Consider the following 14,648-nt stretch of genomic DNA (forward strand, 5'->3'; position numbering starts at 1 on the left):
AGGAGATTGTGGAAGATAGTAGCATGAAGTGAAGCCATTGTTTCTGCCCTCAGAGAGCATTTCCATCCATTTAAGACAGAATTATGGGGGGTGAGATCTCAGTCTATAGGACCTTTCTGAGTATTGTAGAATTGCTTTGTTTCAAACCCTTTGTCATGTGAGCAGTTGCTTAGCTCTGCTGGCTCCTCTCTTCTGGCAGAATATGGCAGAGTGCAGAGACAGCCCTAGGGAATGAGGGGATTTGGAAGAAGCTAATTTTTCAGTTCCTTTACATAAAGGGGCCAATCATCTCTTAAACTCTCCACACAAACTGAGCAGGCTGTGTGGATAAGCTTCTTAATCCATCTGGACACCCCTTCCTGACACTTCAGAGGAATCTATACTTTTAGTCACTTCTAGCTATTTCAGCAGCTTAGAGACTAATTATGTGTCTCCCCCTTGCACATAGGGATAGACCAAGGAGAGAAATTTGCAAAATAACAATATTTCTAAGCCTCATACTCCTCTGTGTAAGCCTTTCTTTCTGTGTCTGGTAGCATAGCAAACTGATGAAGCCTCCTGGTTTTTAGTTACTCTGGACTGCATGTTTCTTTCTCGTCCTCTGCATCTCCTTTTCACTGCGTTTTCTCAGACTTATTCTAGTGTGACAGCAACAATTTTTCTCCCAGTGCTTGTTGACTGTGAGTTGCTGATCCTTGTGGGAGAAAAGTGGTTTCTTCATTCATGGACCTGAATTTGATTCTTTCACTTCAGCTCAAAATGCTTTCAGGATCTGGATGTTTAGACTGTAGACCACATGATGCTTAAGAGGCTGGGCTAGATGGCCGTTGTTGGAAAGGGCTTTGGAATGGAGAGGAGCATTGAAGGAATCAAGGCCATCAACTTTGTCAGGTTTCTGGAATTTGTTTGATCTTCACCAAGACCTAGTGATATAGGATCCATTGTCCCAGTTGAAGATGGGCAGATGAAGAACCCAAGGCTCAAGGAAATGATGTAACTTTCCTAAAGTGAAACAACTAAGCAATAGTGGTAGTAGGCCAACCTATGTTTGACCCAATGTTCATTCCCTCTTTTAATTTCTCATGCTGCCCTTTGAATTTCAAAGAGATTACAACAGGATATTGGATATAGCTTGGAAAATCTATCTCAGAGCAATGGAATACTGGGAAGGGAAAGTGGGTGAATACTGGCTAATATTAACCACACAAGCACTGTGGAGGTCAAGGAAGTCTGTGTAGAAACCCAGGACTCTTGAAGCTTATCCTTGTATTGGTTCCATTTCCTTTGCTCCTTTTATCCAATCAATGGCCATGGGTTGTCTTCATTTTTTCTCCTAAACCTGCAACTTGTTCCTCTCACTTAGCCTGCCCAGTCCCAGGACCATCATATTTCTTAGACTTCTCCATCATCTCTCCAGTCTATAACTGACAACTGATGCTGACTTCCCTACTTGTTCCAAAGAAAACAAGTGTTGTTATGGGGACTGGAAATCTGGAAAAACAACCCTGGAGGGCTAGATTTTGAGACCTCTGAAGGGAGAGTCCTCTTCAATAGTACATCAGCACTAAGGGCATGACCTAGATTCTGGTGATGTTTCCAGTGAGATGCTATGCTATGGTTGCACCGATGACCAGAAGAAATGAAAGCTCAGAATCAGCTACCTCTTGCTGCACTGGCACTGAGACAAGAAGGGAACATCTCAGTCCTTTGTTTAGCTCCCTCTAGAGTAGTGGTTCTCAACCTTTTTAAGGCTATAGCCCTTTAATACAGTTCCTTATGTTGTGGTGACCCTAACTACAAAATTATTTTGTTGCTACTTTAAACTGTAATTTTGTTACTTTTATGAATTGTAATGCAAATATCTGATATGCAGAGTAGCTGATATATGCCCCCTGTGGGGGTCATGATCCACAGATTGAGAAACATTGCTCTAGAGTCTTCTATTCCTAGGCACCTGGAAGTATAATTTGCAGGGTTCCATCCCAGAGTCACAGATGTGATCATTACCAGGTGAGCTTGAAGCCAAAGGCCAGAGATAAATGATTGGCACATTCCTTCAATTTTCTCATCCTTAAGATGCACCTATAATAGTATTTACATTTTGGCATGGCACACAGAATGAATGGGTTCATAGAAGTAAACCTAGGACTAGAAGCTTATGCACAACACAAAGAGACTATTAGTTGCTCTTTCTTGCCCTGTAGTACAATGTCTCTAACTGTACATGGGTATATAGCCTTGGGTATATCTGGAACTCAGAGATCCAAAGTCACTAAGACATGAGTTCCACTTACTCATTTCACTATAGCAACGCTGCTAGGCAAAAGTGGGGCAGAAGGACAAAAGAATGCCTGTTAGATGACCCTTGCTGCTCTGAGACAAGATGCCTCTGCAGAGTGGCTTCTGATTGCAAAGCTTGACAATCCTAGGTCTCTTAGGTCCTCCTCTGAGGGAGACAGACTCTTGATTCATGTGTCCTGAAGTCTTCTGATTAGAAAGTAAGTTTTAAAAAGGTTCTTCTAGCATAATTATTCTGCTCTTAATTTTGGGAAATGGCCCAGCAAAGAGTAATCTTGAAAATTATGAGGCACTGAGGGACAAAGAGGAGCCAGAGGCAGACAGAGTATTGCAGATCATAAAATCTCATCTGGTGGTAAGCTGTTACTGAATTATGCATTTCTAAATGACTTCATAGGTTTCACTGTGATTGTGTTAAGTAGACTGAGACTGGGCTCTTGAATTATTTGCTTGTGGAAATATTTATTAGAAAACACATAGACATCACTGTTGATTCTGTATTCAGATGTGTGAAGGAAAACTTGTTGGGATCTTTCTGTTCTATAGGATTAGAGAACTGGGGACTCAATACAGACTAGCTCACCAATAGCTGGGCAAGAGTGTGATGATAAGAGATAACATGACGTACACCTTATGTTCTGGGAGTGGTGTCTTTGTTTTGAATGTAATGGTTTATTTTATCCTCATGATATTTCCTCTAAGGCAAGTGATATTATTAACATGTTTTATAAATGAAGAATTTGAGTGTCTAGTTCCTTGTGTTCTTATCATTGTTCTTTAGGGGTTTTGTTTTTGATTATTTGTTTTTGAGTAGATCTCACTTTGACTGGCCTCAACCTTGCTAAGTAGTCAAGGATGATCTTGAACCTCTGATCTTTCTGCTTTCACTTTCCATGTTCTGGGATGGAGGCATGCACTGCCACCATTCGTTCATTCTCGTGGTGCTGGAATTGGACCCAGGCATTTTTGTATGCTAGATACTCTACCAACCGAGCTGTACCCTCAGCCCAAATGGGGAATTTGAGATACAGAAATTAAATAACATGTCCAGGCTTTCATAATAATTTAAATTGGATTTCTGTTACGATAAATCTTTCTGCCAAAAGCCACCAAGCCCCACTGCCACGTGGGCACTTTACGCCAGCTGCCCACCGGAGTTAGCCTTCTGCTGGCACCCTCTCTTGCCGGTGGATCACATTGAGCCACTGGAGAATGAGCAGAGGGGAAAAAAGGGACACTTCCTGTTTCTACTTGTTTAAATATGAGTCTCCTTGCTATGTCACTTCCTGTCTGGAATACCACTTCTCTACTACATTTCCCAGAATCCTCTTTGACTCCTAGTCCTGCCTAACTTGCTGCCATTGGCCAAACAGTATTTTATTCAACAATCAATAAGATTGTTCCCCTTCAGATTTCAACCCAAAATGACTATGAGAAATATTTGCAAGTGGTTTGTCTAACAGTCAAAGGGCATACTAGTGGCCATGGGGATGGGAGGCAGAGAAGGAAGGGAGTCCCCTGAAGTGTAGGTTCAGGATTTTGTAACCTTGCCATGTATCTGATGATCAGTGACACTGGGGGTCATCTGGGAGGAAATTACCATATTGTCTTATCAAGAGCCAACAAGGTGAAGGTTGTCCCTTAGTGTAGTGTCTAGTTTTGTCATAGCCAGTCTGCCTTGTCATGGTTGCCTTAAGGTCCTTTGACAACACTAGCAGAGAGTGAGCCAAGATGCTGGAGGTAGGACGCCTCTAAAGTATGGAGGTGCCAATCACTAAGGAATCTGACTGGGCACCACCAGTGTCTACTACACATGGCTAAAAAATAGCAGAGCTGGGATTCAAAGTGATTAAATTCTGACTCCAGCTTAAACAGCCAAAATAAAGAGATACTAAAAATCAATCTTAAAGTTTGGTTATAAAATCCCCTACTCCAAGACTCACATGTAGAACACTTGTCCCAGAACTGGTGACACTAAATCGAGAAATCATGCTGCCTTTAAGAGGTGTCTAGCAGGCAGAAGTGGGCTGTGTAAGTGAAATAAACTCTTTTTCCCCCCAAGTTTCTCTGGGTCATAATGTTTTATCAGAGCAATAGAAACCCTAACTACGGCAGACATTAATCTAGTATGAACTAAGTTTTCTTATGAAGGAATTTGGGTAAAAATTCCAGTCACATAAGAATACCATATGAAGACAGGGCAGAGGATGATAAAATGAGTGTACAAACCACAAAAAGCCCAAGGACTGTTGACATAACCTAAGAGACTTGGAGAGGTAAGCAAGGAGTCTTCTTAGAGCCTCTTGAGGGAAAGTGGTCCTGCTGACAACTTGATGTCAGATGTCTAGCTTTTGGAACTGCAGGATGATAAGCGACTTTGGTTTTCAGCTGCCTACATTGTGGCATATTGTCTCAGAAGTCCTAGGAGACTAATATTCCCTGTCTCAGGATAAGTGCCTTTAGCAGTGGGAGCTGCATTGCCAGGGAGGGGAGAGAAGTAGTGATGCTCTGCGTCCAGGCAGACTGGCTAATTAATGCTGTGTAGTTTTGGTACCTTTGCCAAAATCTGGCATGGTTCATGTCGAGAGCTCCTGTGAGAGTAGGTTGCACCTAGTCTGCAATCAAAACCACATCCTTATTTAGAGCGATGGCTTCCCCTCTCCTGCCCCCTGAGAATTCATCTGTAATCTCTTGCTTCTATAGAAACCTTGTCTCAGGCTCTGCCTCTTGCATCCTTTGCTAAGATACCAGGAAGCAGAGAACAAAGTCTAAGGATGGGAGTATCTAGGAGGGCACTCCACAGGGGAGCTCAGTTTTCAAGGACAAGAAAAAGTGAGTGAGCTGGAGAAGGAGAAGAGGAATCTAGCAGAGACAACGGCACAAGGAAAGACACCTCCCGCTGTTTCTGTATCAACAGTGTGTAAAGTTAAGATGGTGAAGGCAGCATGATGAACCTAGTGGGTTAGAGATAATCATCCCCCTAGAGGCCTGGTGTGTGCTTTCTCAGTATAAAGACTCTCCAGAGGCTGGAGAGATGGCTCAGGGTTAAGAACATGTATTGCTCTTGCACAGAACCCATGCTCAGTGCCCAGCACCCATATCAGGTAGCTTACAACCTACTGCTCCAGGGGGTTGACGGCTTATGAACTCCACAGGCACCTGTACTCACAAGCATACAGACACACATGCCCATGCACTTGCATTCATGTACACACACACACACACACACACACACACACACACACACACACAATTAATTAAATTGAATCTTTAAAAACCTTTACCATTTGTGTGGTCAATACAGAATGTGCTTCTTATCCCTGGACATCAAGTAGAGTGTTAGGCACATATTAGGGCACTCTGTTCAGGCAGGTGAGACTCGGTGACTTCCCACACACCCTCTGCATTCACAGCTCCGTAACTGTTGGCTCCTGTTAGTGGTGTGGGATAGTTCTGGATCTGTCTTCTCTTCCTCACCACCTTCTGTGCCTTGGGCAGGATCACTTGCCCTCTCTCAACAGTGAGGATACTGGTAGACTTGGCATCTTCTTTGGACTGAATCCTGGCTCCTTCTTGTGATTGGGATCAGCTAATCTTAAGCCTTAAGTTGGGCTGGTGGTTTTGTTTGTTTCACTTATAAAGTGGCAATGATGACACCAGCTGCCTGAAAGAATTTTGAGCCCTTAGCCCGATACTGGATGTTCAGAAAGCCCTTTGTGAACACACCCATCCTGTCTTCTTCACAGTTGAAGTAGAGGAGCATTTGTATAGTTCACAGAAAGAGACAGGTTCAGTACTGAAGAAAGAGTATAGTCCTTGAACAGAAGCAGGACTCTATTCTGCTTACTCCCTATATGATACAAGCAAGTTACATTTTATAAAAAAACTGAGTCCTGGTATCCATATGAGAACTTTTGTCTTGTTACATGGATCACTGTAGGGAGAAAATTTACCTTTTAGTTTTTGTTTTTGTTTTTGTTTTTTTTTGTTAATTTTAAGACCACTTGAAAGTCAAATCTCGATGTGGAGGCCTTTGGACAGTGTCAGAAGTAACCATATCTCTCACTGCTCTGAGATATTGATGGGAAACAAGCAAGACAAATGTTGCACCCATGTTTCTTGATTTCTGGTACCTAGATGTCTGGGCAGATGACAGGGGATGAATCACAGAAAAGGACACGATGCACGTGAAAGCATGAGATGTAGAAAACTGTATTTATCTAAATTTGCATCTTTACAATAGCCAGCCAATGCATGTTTGTTAGAAAACATCTGTCTGAGAGAGGCGGGTAGGACAGGGGGTTGGGAAAGTGCCTGCTTCTTAGAGCTGTAAAAAGAACATTCAGTGTCAACATTTTGGCATTAGTATCTAGGTGTTTAGTTTTGCTTTTTGTTTTCTCACTTCTCTTGCCAAATATGGCTTAGAATTCAACCATGTAGCCTATTTTAGCCTCAGACTTGCCACAGTTCCCCTGTCCATGCCTCCTCAGTATTGCTGGGATTGAAAACAAGTACTCCCATGACCGGCTAGCTAGTATTTAATAGGCTTAAGTGGGTGGAACTTGGTTTTCTTGTTTGAATTAGTTAAAGTAGAATTTTAGACCTATAGATCTCAGTTTGAGAGAGACTCTTCCAAAAGCATGTGTGGTGTCTAGTGAAAGGGTTAACATCTTATCACAAAATGCCTTGTTATAAACCTTAGCTAAGCATGCCTGAAAGGAAGGCCCTCCTGACAATGTGGGCTGTCTTTGGTCTAGTCTGTCTGAAGGCTGTTTTCTTTCTCCTTAAAAATAATTCTTTAAGAATTTTATACAGTGTACTTCTTTTTTTTTAACAATAATTACAAAGTTTTCACAGAAGCCTTGGGTTGAGGCCACAAGCAGTGGCCTTGTTGGTGTTGGGAGCCTATGCCACCACCAGAACCATCATATAGTGTATTTCGTTCCTTCATCTTAACTCCTTCAAGGTCCACCACTACCTCTCTACCCCACAATTTCATATTCTCTTTACTTTCCCTTTTAAAAAATAACACAAATAATGCATTGCTGCTGTCCATGTATTCATGCATATGGAGCCACCCACTGGAGTGTGGTTGACGGACCAGGAATCATACCCATGAAGAAACTGATTCTCTTGTCCCCAGAAGCCATCAACTGTCCATAGCTTCTCAGTTAGGGTTGTGGACTGATAAACCCCTTCCCATTCCATGCTGGAATATTGACAGGGTTCCTCTCATGTAGGTAGCCACAGCTGCTGTAAGTTCATTAGTGCTCTCTTGTCCAGGAGACATTGTTTGACTGTGGTCCTCCCTTACCTGCCTTAGGACTATGATGGTCCCTGAGCCTTATGGAAGAAACATGGGGTTTATCTTCTTTTCTAGGCTCTCATCTTAGAGAGAAAGGTTTTGTAGCAGCTATCCCTCCCATGGGGACTGGTTGTTGGCATATTTAAACTCCACATCCTAGAAGCTATGATACTGATCATCCCAAGGTGCACTGATGCAAACTGTCGAGTTATTTTTCTCTAAGGAACTCAGTGGGTGGTGTTTGCCTGTGTATGAGAGTTCTGTTCAGAGAAGAGAACCTCTTCTCTGGCTGTGAACTTCTCAGCACCTTCCGAGGAGCACTCCTCTCCTTTCTGTGTGTGGTTGTGCTATCCTTACATTAATGCTTGGGAGTGAAGCCTCTTAGGCAGGTACTTCAGTCCCAATCTTGATTCTTTGAATGACTAATTATTTGACATTCATCTTGATAGCACTTCTTTTCAGGAAAATAAAAAAAGGGGGAACTTTCACAGTTGTTACCCATAGAGTTTCTGTGACAGTAAAACCAATTAGCATTTTAACGTCCTAAGTGCACCGACAGGTGTCTACAAGTGTCCAGTCTGTAGAAGCTCTCACTGCTGTCACTTGAATAATAATTATTATTATTGTTATTATTATTATTATTATCATTATTATTATTATCATTTCCATCTTCCCCATATCCCAGTGTTTCAGATTGAAAGGATGCAGTGTGAGGATTGACATAAAAGAAAAGCTTTTCTGTTTTGTTTTGGTGGATAGCTATATATATTCTAGAGATTTGGTGGATAGCTATATATATTCTAGAGATTTGGTGGATAGCTATATATATTCTAGAGATTTGGTGGATAGCTATATATATTCTAGATATTTGGGATTTTTCATATATTTCCAAAATATTCCTATGTAAGCCTAAACTCAAGACTTATGGTTGAGTTTGTCTGAATCTCTCTGTGTTCTTCACAGTGTGAAAACTTGGGACTTTGTTTTAGAGCTTTCTTCGTCTATGTTTTTGAATACTGCTCTGTCCCAGGTTCTATTTTCCTTTGTTCCTCTAGAAATCCTTCCATTCCCTGGACACATGTTCACACATGGTTCTTGTAACATTCCTTCACTAACCTTTTCTTTTAAGAGAATTGATTACTTCTACCCACCTAAATAAGTTCTCCAATATTTAAATCTTCACTTTTAAATTTGTTGTGGACAGGTTTTCATTATGTAATTCACTCTGGCCTGGTACCCACTATCCTCCTGCCTTAACCTTCTAAGTACTGATATATAAGTGTGCTTTACCACATCCAGAGAAGACATGGAATACTTATTCAACTTTGACCCTGTGATGATTTGATTGGATCAAGAGATGCCTAAGAAATTAGTAAAGCATGCCCCCTGGTAAGTCAAAAATAAGTGTGATCTCTGATAGAGTAAGGAAGGTGATAGCGTGTGCTGGAGGTCACGTTATCCTCACCTGAACCATATTAAGGTTCCCTGCACATCTTTATAACATTTGATTTTTGTCCAAAGCAGACAATACACACACACACACACACACACACACACACACACACACACACACACTGATCCATCTAAAGCTATTTGAACACTTTTGCTCTCTGTAGGAATTTCTGGGAGTCAAACTGTTACAAGTGCTCACAGCAGGGAAAAGAAAGATAGAATTGGTCTGAAGATTGCTGCCTGAGGATGAGGCTGAATTACATTAAGGGGGTCACTCCACCATCTATACACTGAAGGGAAGTATTGGCATCTCAAGCGCAGCTGTAACCCACAGTTTGAGAGTAGCTCACAACTTTTCCTCAGTAGGCTTTGATACCTAGCCAGAGGGGGCAATGCCATTTTCCAAGTCAAGCTATAGCTTCCTAACAGCTGGCTTTTCTCCCTCTTGATTTGGTTCCAAACTTTAAGGGCTTAGATACCATCAGGTGTCAATCACTTGTCTTTGCTTGGTGGATGCTGGGGGTCAGAGAGGGGTTGGTTGTGTTATATCTGGGAAAGCTCACACATGGGAGCTAGCAGTATCTGAGCAACTGAGCACTAGGGGCTGTATTAGAGAGTAAATATCTGAAAGAAAGCATAGAGTTACTTGGAGAGAAATGGCACAGGTTGTAGGCTCACCTCTTTTTAAATATTTATTTTTAATTAGTAATTATACATATGTGTGTGCCTACATGTGGCTTTGTTTCTGTGAGTGCAGGTGCCTTCAGAACGCAGAGTTTCCAGATCCCCTGGAGTTGAAGTTACAGGTGACTGTGAGCCCCCTAATGTGGGTACTGGATATCAAATTCAGGTTCTCTAAAAGAGCAGTATGTGCTCTTAAATGCTGTGCCTCGTAAATTTTGTAGGATTCTTTCTCGATAAATTGAACAACTTCTCTCCCTGTGAACATTCTTCCTCCTAATGCTTTTGTTTTTTTTTCATGATTTATAAGTGCATGTACATACACAAGATATTGAAGGACAACTTGAATTGTCTGTTCCCCTTCCACCTTGTTGAGATAGGTTCTCTTTTGCTGTTGTGTTGCTGAATTGTATCCTCCAGGTCAGCTAACCCAAGAGCTTTCACGTGATTCTCCTGTGTCTATCACCTATGTTGCTATAGGAGTTCAGTTACTTTGCCAAGGAAGATTAACTACAAGAGAAGGATTCACAAATTTCTGAAACAATGCACAGAACTCTGGGTAATGCACTTTTGTACATCTCTCAGAAGAACACCTAGGATTTCTTATCGGATTTTCAGGGTCTCTGTATTACTCAAAGGTAAACATTCCTGGTATACACATTCTTTAATGACACTTCTGGTTAATTGTGTAAACACCTAAAGTATAAGGTGAGAAATGGAGGGGCGGAAATCTGGCCCTGAGGTCTAATGCTCTGCCTATCCCATTTCTGTAGTGCCTTCTGGGACTCACTGTTCCTCTGGATGTCTTTGAGGTTTTAGGATGACTATCATCTAAGCTGGACTGGATGTCCATGTGCATTTCTTGCATGGTCTTATTGGAGAGTTCATCTCAGATATAGAAGAGAATTGTGATAAGAATTAAATGTTCCTATTCATTAAAAATGATACAGCTCATTAATAAGAGAGTCCTGTCTCTCCTCCCTGCTGTCTTTTTCTTTTAACACTGGTCTATATGCCTTCTAAATAACACCAGTTTTAAACCAGCATGCCACTGAAAAGAGATAAACCAAAATGTAAAAGCTAAAAGCAATAATCTGATGCCTTCAGGATCTGTAAAAAAACAGGAAACACTATGGAACTTATGTATTCTATTTTGGGAGGACAGACAGACAGACAATCAGACAAACAGGGAGGGAGGGGGTGAGAGAGAGCTGCAATGCCTAGACTGCACATAAACTTGTGAACCTGCAAGCCACTTGAGATGGGGACATTTATACACTCAAGATGTTTGTTATTGTATTTGTACCTACCATTAGAAATACACGAAAAGAGAGTAAATGTTTGGAAAGATTAATGCCGTATTTTCTTTTTGGTGGTCAGAAATTGAAAACTGCTAATGCCTGAAATAGGAGAGCAGTAAACCATGGTAGAAAGTCGATGGAGGAGCTGAATGCAGCCACTGCTCAGCCCCCACAGAGTTGGGGTGGGTTGCTCTTCATCCTGTCCAGAGCTGGTCTGTGAATAATTATGTTAAGGAATTAGGCAGAGTCATCATGGAGCTACAAAATATCACCCTTGAGGCCTCATTGGAGACTGATGGCAGCTCCCGAGAGTTGATAATGGCCATCAGAGGCTCTATATATTTAAAATGCACAAAGGATGAGTCCAGAAATTATCTGCCTGCCAACTTAACTTCTCTACCTGGAACAAATTATCCCAAAATCAATTTGCAAACACCTTTGAGATAACAAGGTCTTGAGTAATAACCTCCATGGCTTTGTAAAGAAAAGCACCTAGCTTGACTAATCTGCTTAATTCCCTCCTCTGACCAAATGGCGAGCTATAATAGAGGCAATCTGAAGTTGCCCCTCAAGATGTGCTTCAAGGCACACTGAGAGGATATCGTCCACCCCTGGTTGATAGCAAATTATTCTGCTTCTGGAGAATCTTTACGCTAGGCAATTAATTAAAAGGAAAAACAGAATGAGTCTCTATCCTGAATTCTCCACCTGAGTTCCAAACTAAACTCACTCCCACCCTTTGCTCATCTGAGTAGCTCAGAGACTCTCCAATAAGGAGTTCTTAAATAAATAGGCATTTGACTTCTCACCTCATCACCTCTACGTTCTGCTGTAGGGTTCAAGGACTTGTTCACTCCCCTTGACAGATAAACCCACTCCTGGCCTTGGTCATAAAACTCTACCGGAATCAGACAAGGAGGCCTGAGATCATTTGCACAGAGATGTCTGTGGCAGAATTATTTACCATAGCTGAACTTAGAACAACCCATATGTCCGGCAGTGAGAACAAAATTAGGATGCTTTCTTGGTAGTTAGTCAGTACCTAGAAAAGACAGTAGGGCGGGCGGTGGTGGTGCACGCTTTTAATCCCAGCACTCGGGAGGCAGAGGCAGGTAGATCACTGTGAGTTCGAGACCAGCCTGGTCTCCAAGAGCTAGTTCCAGGACAGCCTCCAAAGCCACAGGGAAACCCTGTTTCGAAAAACCAAAAAAAAAAAAAAAAAAAAAAAAAAAAAAAAAAGACAGTAAACCTCCTCCTCCCAGCATATAACTGGAACTATTAGGATGCTTAAAGTGAGGAAAGGAAAGCTGTAAGATAGGAGAGGACACACCTTCTCTTTCTTACCTTTTGTGATTGTTGTTCCACTTCTGTGTTTGTCACAAATAAAAATCATGAACATACCAAGTTTGTAAAAACAATCAAATACCAAACTGTGGGTGAAGGATGCTGGGGAGATTTCAGTGGTTAAGAGTACTTCCTGTTCTGATGCCACTACACAGTGTTCAGTTCCCAGCACCCACATCAGACAGCTCACAACCACCTGTACCTCCAAGCCTAAGAGAGTGGATGTTCTCTTCTGCACTCGGCAGATACCTATATTCACATGTAAATGCTCACACACTTATACACAATCAAAAATAAAATAAATTCTTTGGATCATCGGTTGCATCTCACAATCCACATTCCTGACAAAAGGGGCTCTCCCTCTCCAGTAGATATTGTATCTTCTCAGACAGGGGTGGTATTTCACAAGCTCCTCCCTATCCATGCTGGGACTTTGGTTCATCTTGTGGGAGTCCTGTAAAAATAATATGCATGTATGAGTATTAAATAGAAGAATTATTTTTTAAAGATTTATTTTATGTGTATGAATGTTTAACCCGAGTATGTGTCTGTGTATCATTTGTGTCCATGGATGCTAGAGTAAGGCATAAGATCCCCTGGAACTGGAGTTACAGATGGTTATGAGCCACCATGAGCATGCTAGGACTTACACTCATGTCTTCTTCAAGAACAAACAAATGCTCTTATCCACTGAGCTCTCTTTCCAGCTCCAAATAAAATACTTTTCAGAAAATAAAGTAAAGCCTGAGAAACATCTTAAAACAATTGGCCACATGGTAAAGCATGGTTATGCATACCTGTAATCCCCATGGAAGGCCAAAGCAAGAGAACCTGGCATTTGAAGACAGTTTGACCTACATATGGAGACCCTTCTGTGGGGTTGTGGGCTTCATCCCACTTTCACTGCTCTGTGAGTTTGGTTTTATCTATTTGGTTAAATATATATTGCCTAAGGAAGGTGCCACATAGATCAGTTATCAGAGAACTTGGTATGACCTTTCCTTTGGTCCTTGATTCCTGCTATGTTCCTGTTAGTCAAGGACACTCACTGCTGGAAGGAACCTGTCAGTGTGCAGGAGAAGCTGAATTCTTGTTGCCCCATCCTCTTCCTATCTGTGTTCCTCCCACCATCTGCAGAGGTTTTCTGCTGACAGTGTGTGTAATCTGAGGTGGAACCAACCTGAAATCCTCTTCCCTGAGGACTCGTTCTCACAGCATCCCAAGGTTCTGTTCAAGCTGCCACAGTAGAAAAGCAAGCCCTAGTTTTAGCCAGCTATCTACTAACCATGACAATGGCCAGCCTGACAAGATATCACCAGTGGTACAATAGTTTCAATGATATCTTGGGATTAACCATCAGATGTCTAATTGGACTTAAGGCTCCTTAATAGGAGGGAATTTATAGATGGTACTGTACACCTACTCAGCTATCAATGCTTAGTGACATCGTGGACTCCAAAGGAAGACCTCCTACAGCCACTAGATCAGGATAGTGCTTAACTGTCTTCAAAATATGTGTCTTTCTGACAACAGACAAGTTTTGTTCTTACACCCTGTCAAAGAAAATTCCTTTTGCAGTAGATGGAAACCTACTGTCTTAATCAGGGTTACTATTGCTGTGATGAAACACCATTACCAAAGCAATGTGGGGAGGAAAGGATTATCTGGCGTATGCTTCCACATCACTGCTTATCACTGGAGGAAATCAGAACAGAAACTCAAACTGGACAGGAACATGGAGGCAGGAGCTGATGCAGAAGCCATGGAGGAGTACTGCTTACTGGCTTGTTCTCTTGGCTTGCTCAGTCTGTTTTCTTATAGAACCTAGGACCACCAGCCCAGGACTGACAATGCCCACAATGGACTTGGCCCTCCCATAGCAAACAGTAATTAAGAAAACACCCTACAGCCCATTCTATATGGAGAGATACCTTGCTCAGCCTAGATACAGAGGTGTGGGGGGTGGAGAGGTGCCTTGATCCTGCCTCAACGAGATGATGGAACAAACTTGGTAAATTTCCTAGGGGAGGCCTTACCCTCTCTGAGGAGCAGGTGGGAGGTAGGGAGAGTGGGGGAGCGGGAAGAGAGAAGGGAGGGGGAACTGAGGTTGGAATGTAAAAAAAATAATTTTAAAAAGCAAAAAAAAAAAAAGAAGAAAATGCCCTACAGACTTGCCTGCAGCCTGGTTTTATGGAAGCATTTTCTTAATTGAGGATCCTCCTTTTCTGATGACCTTAGCTTGTGTCAAGTTGACATAAAACTAACCA

At 42.0% G+C, this 14,648-nt stretch overlaps 1 protein-coding gene across 1 annotated transcript in view; it reads left to right on the plus strand.

Annotated features, from left to right (window-relative positions):
* Positions 1-14,648, plus strand: part of Ptprt (protein tyrosine phosphatase receptor type T) — a 783,865-nt gene that overhangs the window by 182,940 nt on the left and 586,277 nt on the right. The gene's annotated exons all lie outside the window — the stretch shown is intronic.

Source organism: Cricetulus griseus, chromosome 6, assembly GCF_003668045.3.
Source record: "Cricetulus griseus strain 17A/GY chromosome 6, alternate assembly CriGri-PICRH-1.0, whole genome shotgun sequence".
NCBI lineage: Eukaryota > Metazoa > Chordata > Mammalia > Rodentia > Cricetidae > Cricetulus > Cricetulus griseus.